The 14806-nt window shown below is 46.7% G+C and overlaps 1 protein-coding gene across 1 annotated transcript in view; it reads left to right on the plus strand.

The window, feature by feature from the left end:
- The first annotated feature begins 796 nt into the window (after nt 1-796).
- Nucleotides 797-14806, plus strand: part of Cracr2a (calcium release activated channel regulator 2A) — an 89486-nt gene continuing 75476 nt past the window's right edge. The window contains exon 1 of the mRNA XM_055609469.1: nt 797-990. The gene's annotated coding sequence lies outside the window, so the exon portion shown is untranslated. The remainder of the gene's footprint in view (nt 991-14806) is intronic.

The raw sequence follows: 14806 nt of genomic DNA on the forward strand, positions 1-14806 counted from the left end.
TCCTGGGCTATCTGGTGGGCTCACAGGTCTCTGCTCATGGGCCGTCAGCTGAGTTAGCAAGCTTTGGGCTTTTGGCTCTTTCCTCTGGGTCATAGGTTGAGTAGGAAGGTCAGCTAGGTGCTTTCTCTTGCCTGTCTGAGCTAGCAGGTTTTCACCTCAGCATCTGAATCTTCATTGGTAAAATCGAATGATTTGGGATTTTCTTTCATTATAACAACCCTTGCCGAGTTTAAATGGTGATAGTTACTACACAGACAGCAGGAAGTCTGAGGAAGGTGAACAGCAGTGTCTGGTCAGTGACTCAGTGATACCATCACAGGTTGAAGTTCTTTCTGTTCTGCCCTCATGCTTCTGCCTCTTGGTCACAATGTGGCTGCAGAAACCCTGCTTAATGTAGGAGACTGCACAACATCCATCAGAGGAAGGAGCCAGGTGAATGGTGCCTGGAACTCCCCCACCCCTAACCGTCTTATATCTCATGCTGGGAAATGAATAGGTCAGGAGCTCAGCCCACCTTGTCGATAACCAGGCTCTTGTTTGTTTTCATAGGCTGAGACTCTGGGGCAGGCCATGAGGTTGCCACCCTGAGTGATGAGTCCAAAGTGTGTGAGAAAAGAGGAAGGGATGGCTGGAATTGCTCAGGCAAGCAGAGCTGTCTATCTCAAAGCTTGTTTCAGAGTAAAGGCTCAAGTCTGTTCTGCCCTACAGTCAATAGTGAAATTCACAAAGTCAAAGCAAGAAACCCTTTCCTCTCTCCTACCACAGGCCATGCACTGACCTCAGCTGCCTTTCAGGAGGCTTGATGCTTATCAAGGGCGGGGCAGTGGTGACGTGCCCCTCTTCGTCCACAAGCCCAGCCTGGACCGCTGCTGGATGCTTGACTCTGCCACATCTTCCCCAGGACAGCATCTCTGGAGGACCCTGGGAGAAGCAGAGTTGAGAGCCCTGGTGTTCAGAACGAGCTCTTGTTCAGTCCAGGCAACTGTGCACGTGGGTATAAGGCTGTTCCTGGGAAATGTTGGGCTTCCCGGATGTCAGGTATGCTAGAAGCTGGGTTGAATGAGTGCTCTGACTGACAATAAAGGGATCACCTCCCTCTCTCCCTCCCTCCCTCCTTCCCTCTCTCCCTCTTTCTCTCTCATCTGTAAATCCCTGTCAACTCTAAAGCATACATCTGAACTACCTGTTTCTTCTCCAGTTTTCTTGAGAGAGTCTCTTAGAGCTACAAATGGGTCGTGATCCCCCCCGCCCCTCAAGCCCTCACTCCTCCACCAGAAAGAGTGAGCTGGTAGGAAGATTCTGGGGAGACTTAGACCAAGGACAGCAGAGAATGGCCATAGACAGGGTGTCCCCAGGATACAGAACTTGGCAGACAGCTTGGCATTTCAAAGAACACCCAGAAGGTCTGGTGAGTGTGCCTCTGCAGACACTGGTTTTGGGAGCAGCTAAAATAAGAGACAATAGGAGGTGGAATGCCGGGGAAAACATGGCGGGAGAGAGTTGAAGAGTGGCTTCTGGGACCTCCAATGGCAGGGCAAGAATCCACGAGCTAAGACTCATTTGCCCCTCATGATGTTGTATTTTATGTCTTCCTGGAATATTCCACCAGAACGTCAATCCCCTTCAGAGCAGTGGGTGAACTGTTTTGTTTCTCTTCTATTCTCCACAATGGCAGCATTCAATTATGATTTCCAGAAGCACAGTCTGACTGGTCAAGACTCTATAGAGTCTGCCTTCACAGTGTTGTCATCCATCTCTGCTGGGCACACGACAGTGCCAGACCTGAGGTGGCTGTGAGCTTGACTTTCCCTGGGCTGTTGTAACACAGATACAAGCTGCGTGGTTTACCACACACCCGTCCTGTCCGCCCCCCCTCCCCGAGAGAGCCTGTGGCTGGAAGTGCAAAATCAAGGGGTCTCCCAGGGTCTTGCTCTCCCTCTGATGTATGGCTGCTCCTCCCCGCCCCTCCCCAGCTGCTAGTGGTTTTATTGGTCATCTGTAACAGGCTAAGGTGTCCCTTAGCTTGCAGCCAGATTGCTCTAATTTTTCTCTGTCCCACATGACATTCTAGGATCCTCGTGTCTTTTTTTTTTTTTCTTTATTTCTGGGACAACTCATAAGAATACAGTCCTGTTTACTTAGCGGCCTCCTTCTACTCCGGTGTAGCCCCAGCTTAACACTTTGCACTCAGCAGCCTACTTTCCAAATGAGACTGCATTCCAGGACGCTGGGGTTATCACTAGGATTACACTGGAAGCTCTTCTTTTTGAGGTCAAAAATTCAGACCAATGACATTACTTTGTTCGCTGTGGCAAGAAGAGGGACATATGGAGAGACTAGGGATAAACGTGTGTTTGTGCTTCCTGGAAGTATCGGGGAGAAGGAAGAACCAGAAGGAGCATGTGACCCCTGCTCCTGTTCTGCAGAGGTGTGCTACAGCTGGGATTTGGGGGAGCACCCCAAAATACCATCCTCTAGAGGAGGAACTGTCCCTCTGCATGTCAGAGGACAAGTGGGGCAGGGACTGTGACAGAAAAGAACAAGGCAGCAACCTTAAATGTTGAGGGAACTCTTGGAAATGCTATCTGCCTGGCTCTGGAGACCTCAGAGCTCCCTACTGTCTTGAGGGGCAGAGTCATGGCAGAACTGAAGGCAGTCTCTCCCCTAGAAGGCTGTGGAGGGGTCCTTTACTCCTGGGGGAAGAGACCTAATGGGCTCAATCAAGACCCTACTAGGCAGTCCGGAGAGTTCCATATGGCAGATGTTGAACAACCTGCTGCTCCTCAGCCTCTCTGCTCTCAACTTTGCTCCCCACCATTTGGTAAGTCCTCAGTAAAAAGGGCGTGCGGCTAAAGCCTCCAGGCCATCTGAAGTCTGGCTGTGTGCTCTTTTCATAGCATTCTTTTATTCTCAGGCACAGTGGTTGAAAATCAAGTTACTACGGAAGGTGTTTAGTGAAATATTGTCCCTGCTTCATTTACGCATCCTAACCTGCTTCTAGTAGATTTTCAGTAGTTTCTTATGTATCCTTCCAGACTTGTTTTTTAAAAATGTTTTTTGTTAGTGTGTGTGTGTGTGTGTGTGAGTGTGTATGTGTGTGACAGTGCATGAGTGGAGCCCAGTTCTCTTCTTTAACATACGGGTACTGGGGATCAAACTCATTAAGCCTAGTAGCAGGTGCCTTTACCCCAGGGTGGCACCGAATTCATAGTCCTCCTGCCTCAGCCTGCCTATTGCTGGGTTTGCGGGTAGATATCACTTTGCTCCATTCGTTTTCCTCACTGTGTAATCATAGCACACTATCCACACTTCCTTGATCCACTTAACTCATCTTGCTTTCTTCCTATTGGGGCTTCTTTATTTTCTTTGATTTGTTGAGACAATGTCTCATATAGCCCAGGCTGACTTTGCACTCACTGTGTAGCCAAGAATGACCTTGTTCACTGAGATTACAAGTGTGTATCCCTACAGCCCAGTTTACTGGCCATCAAACCCAGGGCTTGTGCGTCCTTCGGCAAGGACTCTACCAACTGAGCTGCATCCACTGAGCTTCCCCATCGTGTTTTACCCCACTGTATGGCTGACAGGGTGTTTTAAGTCATTTAGTGTTACAGGTAATGCTGCCCTGAGTTCACTGCCTTTTCGTATTGTGTCTGGACATGTACAGTGTTTTACATTTCTGAGTTACCTTTGCAAGAGCCAAAGGACCCAGGACCTGGCTTCTAACACCACTCTAACAGCTGGTGGGGCTGAATAGCAGCTGTCTCTGTAGGTAATATTAGCCTACTTCCAACTGACATCTTCCAGCCTGTTGGTATCGCATTGAGATTAAGAAGGAAAATTAAGCTTATGTCATCCACAATGGAAAGTGAGAGCCAAGGAAGCTGATGTGTTCAGCCCCAAAGGGGGAAGACTAGCTTCTCTATCAATGAGACTCTACCCCATTTGACTAGCTAAGTCATCTCTTCCTTTGTCTTAAATCTGGAGCTTGGTTTATGTTCTGAGATGCTACTGTATGGTTGTTCTAGCATTGTCCGGGTTGTGGCTTAGTAACCAGCAATAAAAATGGGTAGAGCCATGTCGTGGAAGTTTTGGTTTCTTTAAAAACTCAGTGATGTTATGTAAGTGTGTTTTTGTTTGAATCCCAAGAGTGAGATATGGGGCAGCTTTTAGTTTGTCCACAGATGACAGTTGCCTCGTAGAGGGGTGTGGTCTTTGCCAGTTGCAGTAAGTTTAATTATAAGCACTTGGAGAGAGTATAAATATCATATCACGAGAGGAAAGACTGCTCCAACAAAGAGAAAGAAGGCGCTGCTGCCTTTGCTGGTTTGCTGGACGCTAGATACTCCTTACTACAAAGACAGACGACCCTAAGCTGAAGGAACTAAGTCCCTTCTAACCTTCTTTCTCTCCTACCTAGGGTTGTGGGGTTGGAAGAGAGGTAGAGGAATAAGGAACCCCAAATAAAATAGTTACAAAGTAGCGTTTGAAGAATTACATGTTAGTTTCTTTTCTCTTTGCTGGAATCAAACACCTGAAGAGAAGTAACATCAAGGCAGAAGGATCTATTTTGGCTCCTTGTGGGGGAAGGCATGTAGGAGGCTTTTCCAAGGCTTCTGTCCTTGGTGGTGGGAGCCTGTGGCATGGCTTGCTGCCATCATCCCAGGAAGCAGAGAGCCTTGGCCAGCCCTATCACCCTACACCTGTCAGTTAAGCCTCTCAGCTAAAAGGTTCCAGAACCTTCCAAAGCAGCATCACCAGCGGGGGACAAAGCATTCAAACCAGAGCCTCGTGAGCAGTGACATTAGACAAGGACACGGCACCAGCGAAGTTTCACCACTATCCATAGCTCAGACTAGATGGGACTGGAATCAGAACCGGTATTTTTCTGGCTCTACAGCTTGATGTTTAAGTTAACCAATCCTGTGCTTCGCAGGAAAAAAAAAAAAAGTGTGGTTGACAATTCCACCTCTTACTCTCTAAGGGTGTCATCAGTGACACCATGTGCCTTGGTGAAAATGGCCACGACGAAGTTAAAAACATCTCTGAGAATCCAGGACATGCTCCCAAAGAACTTATTCTTTGCAATCTGTCACGTTTAGAGTTTGTTTCACTGCCTCTTTGCTCCTTAAGACTCCAAACATAAACATATATTGAACAACCTCTGCATGCCAGGCCCCTGCTGGGTTTGAGAGATAAGATGAAAGAGTTACATCCTTTTAGGACAGGGCAGCAGAAACCTGCAGTGCTACCCAGTAAATGTGGCATTGGAGTGGCAGGCATTGTGTCAACTGGGTCCTGGAAGAAACAAAAGAAAGGGATTCATCCTGAAGTTAGGAGGTGAGCGGTTTCTGGCTGTCTTGCTGTCTTGAGTCTTCTTCTTCTTTTAATTTTTTTTTTCTACAATGCATGGTGAAGGAAGGAAGTGAGGGCCCGGAAGTGGAGGCTGTGAGGAGCTAAGGTGTTGAGCCATCCTGCCCACAGCTCTGATGACTTGTCCATGACAAGTTGGCAACGGCCATGCTCTGGAGGCTCTGAGCTCCCTGGAGACTGGCCCAGCCTGTCAGAAAGATGGGCTAAGCGTGGTTCCAGTTTTTCTCATTCCTGATCGATCCATCGATCCCTTCTTCAGCCTGTCAGCTGGGTGGCCTGCTCGCTGGATCCTCACCTCCTCCCAATGAAGGTAATGAAGCCAGGACAGTCAAGGAGAAGAGGGTCAGAACCAGGAAGGCATGACTGATGGGTCGCAGTATCCTACAACATCCCCAGAGACGGGGATCTTCAACAAGCCTGGGCTGCTTGCTGCTCTAGTGGCTTTGCATGGATGCTACACCCCCAGCCCCCCTCCCATCCCGCTGCCCCCAGTTTACGCGCAGTAGCATCTGAACTCTGTGGTTATCTCTGAATAACTGGGGTTTTGCTTTACGTGTGTTCTTTCTCTGAGTGTGACATTAACAAACCACAGCAGCCTGCAGGCAGAGCGGTTGGGGAGGGAGCTTGCCGTTTCTCAGACAGTGCTCTGGTCTGCAGCCACACAGCTGGTGCTGGCAGGGTCATGGTAGAAAAGGCAGGTGCTGAAACAGCCTCCGAGTGATTGCTGAGGTCTCTTCCTTGTGCTTCAGATGAAGAGGAAATTAGAAAGTACTTGCTATGGGTTGAAAAGGACATCAGATTAAAAAAGAAAGAAAAGGACGTCAGAGCCTTGTGGGGGTGGGGGTAGGGGTGGGAGGTGGTTCAGACAACAGGCGTTTCTAGGGTGTGTGTCTGTATTGATCGCCATGTAGTGACTCAGAGATGTGTCCTGTACCCTTCCTGTTCCCAAGAAACCAGTGATGGGAAAGGGATCAAAATATACTGCTTACCTGTAACCTTTCCAGCTTTGCACCTCAGAGGAATTAGCTGTAGTCCTAATGAGGTCAGTGCTACCCCCTAGAGGACAGAGTCATAAATTTCAAAGAAATTATGCCAGAAGCCCAGGGAACCTTTAGCTTGGCATGAAGACAAAGTCTTGAGATGGTGGGATCCTTTCCCCTCTCATGCACTTTGTCTGGATTTCCAAACACCCACTGAACTGAAAGGCCCCAGTGTGACTCTCAGTTTCCGTGCAATCAGGAAACCACCGCTGGCTTAGACATCAGAGTGGAGATGCTTTGGAAGTTGTTAGGGTCAGAGTCTGGGTTCTGGCAGTGCCTTTCTCCCTAATATGACAGTGCACACACTGGGAAAAGGAACAACAATCAAAAGGTCCTGTGCCCCACCCCCCAACAAACAATCTTCAGGTCTTGGCATAAGGTTCAGGTTTTAAATAGAGCTAAGATGTGTGTCTCCCCTTTATTTCCGCCATTGACCCATCAGATTCTTGGCTCCAGTTTGTCAAGTGGTCTGCTAAGTTTACAGGGCTGCAGTGTCTTCCCGGGAGATGAGCTCCACCTCTCATGGCTTCAGGCTTATGCCTTTGGCTTCCCACAGCATGGGTTTCCTGAGGAATGTGAAGTCCACCCCGTCCCCCAAGACAGAGTTTCTCTGGGTAGGCCTGCATGTCTTGGAACTAGCTCCATCGATCAGGCTGGCCTTGAACTCAGAGGTTCACCTGCCTCTGCCTCCTGAGTTCTGGGACTAAAGGCCACACCACAGCATAGCACACCATCATGGCATTGTACTTGTATATGAGACTTAGCCTTCGTGTGTGACTATCACGCGGCTTTGTTTTCTCTGAGCTTACATTTGTAGTAGGATTTGGTCATCTGTACTTCAGTTAAGGCCATTTCCTCCTTCCTCTCCTCACACACAGGCTGGAAACGGCTTTGTCATCCCTTAGACTTACATTGAAAAAACAAATCCCATTGCCTCTACTTGCCTGTACTTTTTATGGGGAGTGGATCCCAGTGGTCTTAGAAATTCAGTCTAAATGTGTCCGTCATCAGGGTGTATACGTATTGAACTGTCACATGTTTCAGGGAAGTCATTATGACCATCTTCATATGGACTTCGATGCCATTAAAATTTGTGAATCTGGGGTTTGGGAAGATGGCTCAGCAGTTAAGTGCACTGGCTCTAGAGGACCTGAGTTCAATTCCCAGCATCCCCGTGGTGGCTCACGACCTTCTGTAACTCCAGTTTCAGGGGCTCCAGCACCTTCTTCTGGCTCTGTGAGCATGTGGTACACAGACATACATGCAGTCAAAACACCTAGACACATAAGGATAAACAATAAAACGTTTAAAAGAATTTATTTTTAATTGAGGGCTTCCCACCCCCCCCCCCCATACTTCAATTCAGGCTAAATGATATGGAAAGCAGACCTAGTTTATCTAGGAAATTTATTATAGGAGGTCAAATGTGGACGTTTCCAGATATTTGCCATGGAGTATTGTGCAGTATTTATGGAACAGTAGTTGCTTGCCTGAGGTTGCACGCCTGAGCGCTTGACTCTCTGTTGCTAAGTCAGGTCATTAGGCAGCATGTGCAGTCAGCTCAGGCTGGCATGCTCCTCTGTCTCACACTGGTGGTTTCAGGAATGCGGGCAGGTCCTTTTTGTCCCACCCTGGAAGGTCTGCTGATGCTTCCAGCATCCTCGCAAGGGGGCGGGGCATTGTCTGCAAATGCTTTGGAAGTAAGTCTGTACCCCTTTCTCCAAACTTCTCCAGAGGGATTATTGTACCCCACCTTCAGGTCGATAGCTTGGACTGGGACCAGCTAACCTGGAGGTGTACCTTGTGGATGTAATGATCAGCCCGTTATCTCACACGTGGAGGCATCTCCAGGAGGAAGGAGTGCACGCAGCTCCGTGACCTGCTTCCTGCTGACTCCAAGGCTGGCTCAGAGGGGAGAAGAGCCGCAGGCTTCCAGACTGCCATGCAGGAAATCACAAACTGCTTTGGTGGATCTAGACCTCCCGGGCCTGAATGGAACAGCGAGCTCTGAAAGGTCCAGTGGTGTGGGAGCAGAGATGTCACCTGAAGATGACACTGTCTTCTAAGTGTGCCTGGCAAGAAACTCCTAGGGACTGCAGTGCCTTGACTAGGGGTGACAGGCAGGGCCTGGCTAGGGTAGGGGAGCAACAGATGTGTTATTCTTAGTCTCTGGTTGTGAGCTTTGTGGACAGTGAATGGCTGAACAAAATGAAATGAACAAAGGATGCAGGAACAGTCCTGTTTCTTTTACTAAGAATAATGTGTGTACAGAAGGTGACATCTTCCTTCCATAGGTGGATGAGGTCATGTGATACTGTCAGGTAGCTTGTTTCCCTCCTTTCCTTCCTTAAATGATCTCCTTTTGTTTTCATGCTGAGCTTGTACCTGTATGTGTGTTTGTTTGTGTGTGTGCGTGTGTGCGTGTGTGTGTGTGTGTGTGTGTGTAGATCAGAAAACAAGTTTTGGCATCAGTTTTTTTTAACTTATTTTATTTTATTTTTTTATTATTTTTACTATGTGGATCCAGAGGACTGAACTCAGGTGGTCAGCCTCCCTCAGCAGCACGCACCTTGACCTCCTGAGCCATCTTACCAGCCCCAAATACCAATTTTTAAAAACAAGCATTCTCAAAGAACCAGATCTTGTTTTTACTGATTGTTTGAATTGTTCTCTTAGTTTACAATTTATTCACTTTGGCCCTGAGTTTGATTATTTCCAGCCGTCTACTCCTCTTGGGTGTGTGTGCCTCTTTTTTTCTAGGGCTTTCAGGTGTGCCATTAAGTTGCTTGTATGAGATGCCTCCAATTTCTTTATGAAGGTACTTAATGCTATGAACTTTCCTCTTAGCACTGCTTTCATTGTATCCCATAAGTTTTGGTATGTTGTGTCTTCATTTTTATTGAATTCTAGGAAGTCTTTAATTTCTTTATTTCTTCCCTGACACAGTTATCATTGAGTAGCAAGTTGTTCAGTTTCCATGAGTGTGTAGGCTTTTTGCTATTTCTGTTGTTCTTGAGGCTCAGCTTTAGCCCATGGTAGTCTGATAGAATACAAGGGATTATTTCAGTCTTCTTGTACCTTCTTGTACTTCTTGAGGCTTGCTTTGTGACTGTCTATATGGTCAGTTTTGGAGAAGAGTCTGTGAGTGTGCTGAGAAGAAGGTATACTCTTTTGTGTTTGGGTGAAAGTTCTGTAGATGTCTGTTTGGTCCATTTTATTCATGAAGTCTGTTAGCGTCGTTATTTCTCTGTTTAGTTTCTATTTTGTTGAACTGTCCTTTGGTGAGAGTGGAGTGTTGAAGTCTTCCACTATTAGTGTGTGGGGACCAATGTGTGGTACAAGTTTTACTAATGTTTCTCTTACAAATGTGGGTGCCTTTGTATTTGGAGCATAGATGTTCAGAATTGAGATGTCATCTTGGTGGAATTTTCCTTTGATGAGTATAAATTGTCCTTCTTCATCTCTTTTGATTAATTTTGGTTGAAATCTTGGATCTATTTGCTTAGAAAACCTTTCTGAGCCCTTTACTCTCAGGTAATGTCTATCTTTGTGGCTGAGGTGTGTTTCTTGTATGCAGAAGAATGATGGGTCCTGTTTACACATCCATTCTGTTAGTTTTTAGAGAATTGAGTCCATTGATGTTGAGAGATATTAATGACCAGTGACTGTTAGCATTTTTTATTTTGATGTTGGTTGTGGTAGTGTGTTTGTGTGTTTGTCTACTTTTGGTTTTGGTTTTGCTGTAGTGAAGTTATTTATCTCCTGTGGGTATTTTTTGGGGGGAGTTGACTTCTTTGTGTGGGAGTTTTTCTTCTAGTATCTTTTCTAGGGATGGGTTTGTGCATAGTTTTTGTTTAAATTTGGCTCTGTCATGGAATATCTTGTTTTCTTCATCTATGGTGATTGAAAGTTTTGCTGGGTATAGTAGTCTAGACTAGCATCTGTGGTCTTTTAGGGTTTGCAAGACATCTGCCCAGGCCCTTCTGGCTTATGGTCTCTGCTGAGAAGTCAGGTGTGATTCTGATAGGTTTGTCATTATATGTTACTTGGCCTTTTGCAACACTCCTCCATTGCTGGTGGGAATGCAAACTTGTACAAATACTTTGGAAATCAATCTGGTGCTTTCTCAGAAAATTGAGAATAGTGCTACTTGAAGACCCAGCTATACCACTTCTGGGCATATACCTGAAAGATACTCCACCATACAACAAGGACATTTGCTCAACTATGTTCATAGCAGCTTTATTTTTAATAGCCAGAATCTAGAAACAATATAGATGTCTCTCAACTGAGAATGGATACAGAAATTGTGGTACATTTACCCAGTGGAATACTACTCAGCTATTAAAACAAGGAAATCATAAAATTTGTAGGCAAATAAATGGAACTAGGAAAGATCATCCTGAGTGAGGTAATCCAGAACCAGAAAAATATGCATGGTATATACTTATAAGCAGATATTAGCCATATAATACAGGATAACCATACTAAAATCCACAGACCTAGAGAAGCTAAATCACAAGGAGGACCCTAGTGAGGATGCTTAATTTTCATTCAGAAGGGCAAATAGAATAGACACTGGAAACGGTTGAAGAGAAAGAACAGGATGGGAGCCTACCACAGATGTCCTCTGAAAGACTCCACCTAGCAGGGGATCGAAGCAGATGCTGAGACTCACAGCCAAACTTTGGGCAGAGTGCAGGGACTCTTAGGAAAGAGTGAGAGGACAGAAGTACCTGGAGGGGTCAGGAGCTTCACAAGGAGACCAACAAAGCCAAAAAATCTGGGTGTGGGGCCAGCAGAGATTGATGCATCAGTCAAGAACCAAACATGGAGAGGACCTAGATGCACTGCTCAGATGTAGCCTATGGGCAGCTCAGTCTCCACATGAGTGCCCTAGTAAGGGGAGCAGGGGCTGTCTCTGACATGAACTCTGTTGCCCGATCTTTGATCACTTCCTTCTGCCAGGTCAGCCTTGCCAGGCCAGAGAGGAAGAGGATGAGACTTGATAGGCTGGGGTCAGATGGTAGGAGAGGAAGGTTCCTCCTTTCTATGGACTAAGGGATGGGGGATGGGGAAGAGACAAGGGAGGGGGGCTACAATTGGGATATAAAGTGAGTAAATTATTAAAAAATAATAAATACAAGCATTCAACATGATGCAATTTAAAGCTACAATAATGTAACACACTTAAGGAATGTGATAGGAAAGTCTTGGTGCTCCATAATCAAGATACTGTGCTTCTATGAGAACAGAAAACATGTGTGTGTGGTAAGAGCACTGTCATTCACGACACAAGGTAGTCTCGACATTTGAGGTGAGGTGTTTCCGGCTGCATTCTTCAGTGTTGCCTGGTGTGATGCCACGTGCAGTGCAGAGTGTTCCGTGTTCACAAGCAAGGCTGCCGTGAAGTTCTGCCATTTTCCATGAACATGGGCCACCCTGTACACTTTGGATTCATTACGTGTCTGATTTTGGATTAATAGTTGGCCACCGCATATTCAGAAACCTTTTTACTGTTACCTGATTTCTCATGATCCTCACACTCAGTTACCCTAGTCTTTGCATTGCTGCAGCTCACCTGGAAGAAACTAGTTCCTAGAGCTAGATCGTGGCCCTGCACTGATATGGTCTCTTTGCTTCCCTGTCTTTAACTCCAGCCACCATACTGTCTCCAGGCTCTGGACTGTCTAATGACTGTTTGTGTGACCCTGGGCATCTTACCTAACAGTCCAGAGCACAGTGTGTGAGTGACAGTATCCCATAGGGTCTGGGCAGGATCCGTGAAGGCAGCTAAGGTGTCTAGCTCATGCCTGCCACGTGTTCCCAGCTGAACTCCCATTCTGAAATCTGCCCTTTCGGAATAGCCCTGTTAGAATTTAGAGAATCCAGGTCTGTATGTGCTGGTAACTATGGTTCTCGAAACGAATGTGCCACAGGTGTGCAAAACCAAGTGTAACGGAGTAGAACCAATGGCATGTTAGCAAAAAGCACAAAGACCATGTGAATGAGCATCCGGGTCACTCTAATTCCCTGTAACAAAATGTAGTTCTGAGTTCTGCCCAGGGGGAAACAGTGAGGCTTTAGCAATCAGGTGCTCTTGTTTAGACTGCAATTCAAGAGGCTTTGGGGCTAGGCTTGGAAGGAGAAATAACAGGTGTTCTATGAAAGCTCAGTGTAAGGAGGCTAGAACAGGGTCAGGAGGGAAAACTCACTGCAGGCCACAGGGCACAGGGAAGCAGACTGTGCAAAAGGACAAAGCAGGGGATTCTCCCAGCGCCAGGATCCTTCAAGTTGCAGGTGAGAGGCAGGCAGTCAGGTGGGGCTGGGCTGCAAGCTCTCTGTCTCTTGCAACAGAATGTAAGAAATTCCCAGGTAAGGCTGGACATGGTGTGGGAAGCAGACGCAGGGTGATGAGCCTATTGGCTCTCACAGGTTTTTTGTTTTTTTTTTTTTTTTTTAAGGAAAGTTGTGTGATTATGGAAAACTTTATAACTTTTTGACTTCTGTTAAAAAGTGTGAGAAATCAGTCAAAGCAAAGAGCACCTGTATTTGGGCAGATGCTAAGAAATCTCCTGATTTTGGAGCAATAAGAAAAAGAGGGAAGGTGAGGAAGGAGGGAGAGGACAGTGTTCCCAGATGTCCTCTATATACATATATAGATATATATATACATATACATATATATATACATATACATATATATATATATACACATATACATATATACTCCCAGCTATATACACCATTGAAGGGAAGTGAAAGGGTAGAGTCTGATGATTTCCTGGGTGCCAGTGAGGGTGGTGGGAGTGGGAGGCACAGCTGGAGGCCTGGAGGCCAAGTAACTTCCCAAGATCAGGACTGGATTCAGCACCCACATGGCATGGCGGGTAACAGCTGTCAGTCACTAAAGTTCCAGGAGATCTGATGTCCTTCTCTGGCCTCCCTGGACACTGCATTCATGTGGTGTATAGATATACATGTAGATAACACACACACACACACACACATATACAAAATAAAAACACATTCAAAAAAACCTTGAAAACAGTAATGATGCAGCTAGTACATGGTGACCCCAGGCTGTGCCAGAGCACTGGCCAAGGACTCCATGTTGGCTGTGTTTCTTTACCTCCACGATGCCTTTACCCTAGAGGTGCTGTTTTCGGACCTGTTCAGAGACTGAAGTTGTCTAGCAATAACTGCTGTAGGCCACACCTCAGAGGCTCAGGGCCATCCTAGCACTTAAACATAAGACTGTTTATATCCAAAGCCCTGTGTTTGTTTGAACAATGAAAACATACCGGTGCCCATCTGAGATCTCACGGGAGCTGAGCACAGGTTCCCAAGCCTCCGTGTCAGGCTCTTGTCGCCCATTTGAAGGCCCCTTTGCACAGCCGGAAGGGTTTGGAGATAAAGGTGTCACATCAAAGGGTACACGTGAGACATCTGCATCGCCAGGCCCCGGCCTCCACCGGCTGTCAGCCAGGACCTGTAAGTGCAAGCATGTTTGTATTGCAAATGAGATAGTACAATCTTTGACAGTCATATGGGAATGTTTGTGTATTTCAGATAAGACAGTAACTCATAAATGATAGGTATAGATGGCAGACATCTTTGTGAACCCTAGAATGCCAAATGAAACTTTTCTCATTATCAGTGTTGACATTATTCAGCTGATGATGTGTACAGGGAGTTCACCATTGTCCAGGTTACGGAGACACTCCCTGGAAAAATCTAATAGATTTTAATGTTGTGAACCAAGTTAGGTGTCCCTACCAGACTCAAGCACTGCGGAAGTTCTAGGGGTGATTGTGGAGGTGCTGCAGTGTGCAGTGACGATTAGCCAGGTGTCTTCAGCGCTGGCCACCCTGCCCAGGGCTAACCCTGGGCCCCATGTCCAGCCTTGAGCATCCCTAGCTTTTCAGAGCACAGTAGAGAGATAATTAACGACCCAGAGGCAAGCCACAGGCAGGTAAGGGCCCAGAAATTTAGCCACCGGCGTCTGGAAGAGAAAGGGCTCACGTCTGAGGCAGGCTCCCCGGCCATTGCTCAGACCCTTTCCAAATAGGATCACTCCAAGGAAGAGCCACATCTGGGACTGGGAGAGATTGCTCAGTGGGTAAAGTGCTTGCTATGTGAGCACAGGGATCAGAGTCCTGCTCCCCAGCCCTTCCGTAAAAAGCCACACACAGTGGAGCACACTTGTAATTCCAGTGCTGGGGCATGCAGAGGCAGGAGGATTCGTCCAGTTTGCTAGCCAGCTGTTCTAGCCAAATCTGTGTGCTCCAGGTTCAGCGAGCAACCTTGTCTTGAAAAACAAATGTTTGAGAAGGATTTACGTACACACACACACACACACACACACACACACACACACACACACACACACA

Source organism: Psammomys obesus, unplaced genomic scaffold, assembly GCF_907164565.1.
Source record: "Psammomys obesus unplaced genomic scaffold, mPsaObe1.curated_primary_1811, whole genome shotgun sequence".
In the NCBI taxonomy this organism is placed as follows: Eukaryota; Metazoa; Chordata; class Mammalia; order Rodentia; family Muridae; genus Psammomys; species Psammomys obesus.